The sequence below is a fragment of the Chinchilla lanigera genome, unplaced genomic scaffold (genome assembly GCF_000276665.1).
Source record: "Chinchilla lanigera isolate Chin_1 unplaced genomic scaffold, ChiLan1.0 scaffold00145, whole genome shotgun sequence".
NCBI lineage: Eukaryota > Metazoa > Chordata > Mammalia > Rodentia > Chinchillidae > Chinchilla > Chinchilla lanigera.
This window is the reverse complement of record NW_004955546.1, coordinates 148103-150312: the sequence shown is the minus strand read 5'-3', so window position 1 is coordinate 150312 and position 2210 is coordinate 148103. Positions and strand designations below refer to the sequence as shown.

The 2210-nt window shown below is 44.4% G+C and overlaps 1 pseudogene; it reads right to left on the bottom strand.

Annotated features, from left to right (window-relative positions):
• Positions 1–568: 568 nt before the first annotated feature.
• On the bottom strand, positions 569–1757 carry LOC102023530 (annotated as a pseudogene).
• Between the last annotated feature and the right edge of the window lie 453 nt (positions 1758–2210).

Genomic DNA, 2210 nt, shown 5'->3' with positions numbered 1-2210 from the left:
GTAGTCACCAGACCACCTCAAATTTAACCAGGCTTTTCTCTCTTTGTTGTAGAACAAGGAAGAGGAGAAAGACAACAGTGCAAAGCAAGATTACATTTTATTCACAGAAAAAGAGGGAGATATGCAAAGGCACTCTGAGAAGTGGGTGTTCCAGAGCTGTGTGATGCTTAGCAAAGCCAGGAGTCTTGTACTGATGGGGTTGAGGTTGTGGTTCCCCCATCTGGGGTCAGCCACACCTCATGTGTTCATCTGTCTCCCTGTGAAGGGTTTGGTTTCATTTTGGGTTCAACATTACAACAATTTGGGTAGAAAACTTTAAAAAGCCAGATTTCTGACTGCTGACATTCTCAGGAATTTGCAGAAATTACCCTTCTGGGAACTTTTAAAGTACTATCTCCTTTTTCTGATCTTCATATAGGGTCCTATCTATCCCTACAGGGACACAATGCAGTGTTTCCTCATAGCAGTTTGAAAGCACCACAGATTGCCCAGTGTCCCCAAGATTCAGTGGCAGCCACTGTGGCCTCTGCTTTGGGAAGAAAAGTGGAGTCTTAAGAGAGTCAGGATCTTACAACTGCTTCAGACGTTTGCATGGGTGCCCCAGCCTCTTGCATGGGTGCCCCAGCAAAGCACACTGCACAAAAACCAGAGAGAAGTAGGCTTCAGTCACCAAGTGAGGGTGTGACACCAACATGGACTTCCACCCAAGGTCTCCAGGACCTCAGAAGCATGATAGCTAATGAAACCCACTACCTGAGTTTTCAACTATGCTGCACTGTGGAGGTCGGCCAAGGTGAGGTTTTCCACGGCATTCTCTACAGAGATTTGTACAGAGGGCTTCCTCACACATGAACTTCAGCTGCTTTAGGCCATACTTGTCTGCAGCTGCCAGCAGTTCAGGTGCCATTCTGCCGTGGTTTGGAGTCTTCCCGGTGTAAATGAAGGACATCATTTCTTTAAATACGTCGGGCTCCATATCTCTGATTTCAACTCGGTTCTTTCTCCTCTCTTCCGTGTCATGTTCAAACATGGCACGAAACACTGGAGAACGCGCTGCTAAGATGGCTTTGTGAGCCCGGAATTCCTTGCCAGCCACACACAAGCAGCAGTCTGAGAATCAGGAATTCTTCCATAGCTCTCCTAGATGTTCTGCCAAGCGGCACTCAGGAATATTAATGGTATCGTTCCAGGAAATGTTGACAGAATATTGTGGCACTTCCATCTCACAGAGGAGGGTAAACCTGTCATGTGGGAGAAGCCCGTTGGTCTCATCCAAAAGAAAACCTCTATGGATAAATTTTATGTATTCCAAGGCTTTTCCTTGCTCAAATCTACAATTTTCTGTACTCAACACCTGTATGATTTTCTCTCCATTGGCGTTTGCAATGTAAAATTTAAATTTTGCCCATGTTTTCTTCTTTGGACAGCTGATTGGAAGCAGGGATAGGGACAGGTAATCTTTGCTTTCTTTATCCAACCCTCCTGATAGCTTTGTCTCTCGCTGATAGGGACAGGTAATCTTTGCTTTCTTCACTGAGCCCTTTTGGGTATAATTGTAAACACCATTGCAGTTGAGGTCCAGATGAAAAGGTTGGACTTTCAACGGCTTTACCCATAACCTCTAGGCAAAAGCTGAAGTTAATGATGGTCCACCTGTGGAAGAATTTCCCCACTTTGATTTCTGTAATGCAGTAGGAATTGGTTATGGAACTGCAGGCCATTTCTCCTGGGGGTGGAGTGCTTGGAATGCTTGACATCAGAAATATAAAATTTCAACAAGGTCTCCCAAGTCACAGGGCAAAGATTTCTTTCTTCACCACTTTGTAGGAACTCAGTCAGCAGCTCCAAGTCAAGCAGGATGGTATGGCAGTCAGGAAACAGAGAACCTAACATGTAGATGAAAAAAATCATTATTAAGAAATAGATTTACCAAGACGGGCTGCATATCAGACACTTCTGCAATCATTGGAAACAATAGCTTCCTTAAGACATCTCCCTTTTCCTGGTTGTGTTGGTGCATGCCTGTAATCTGAGCACTCAGGAGGCTGTGGCAGGAGGATTGCTAATAGTTTGAGGACAGCTGGAACTATACAGCAAGACCCTGTCCCAAAAAACCAAAACAAAGTTTCCTTTTTGATAATGGTAAAAGACATTTTTTACTCACGAGACTGGGGATTGAAATAGGGTCTTCTCACTGATTTATATCTCCA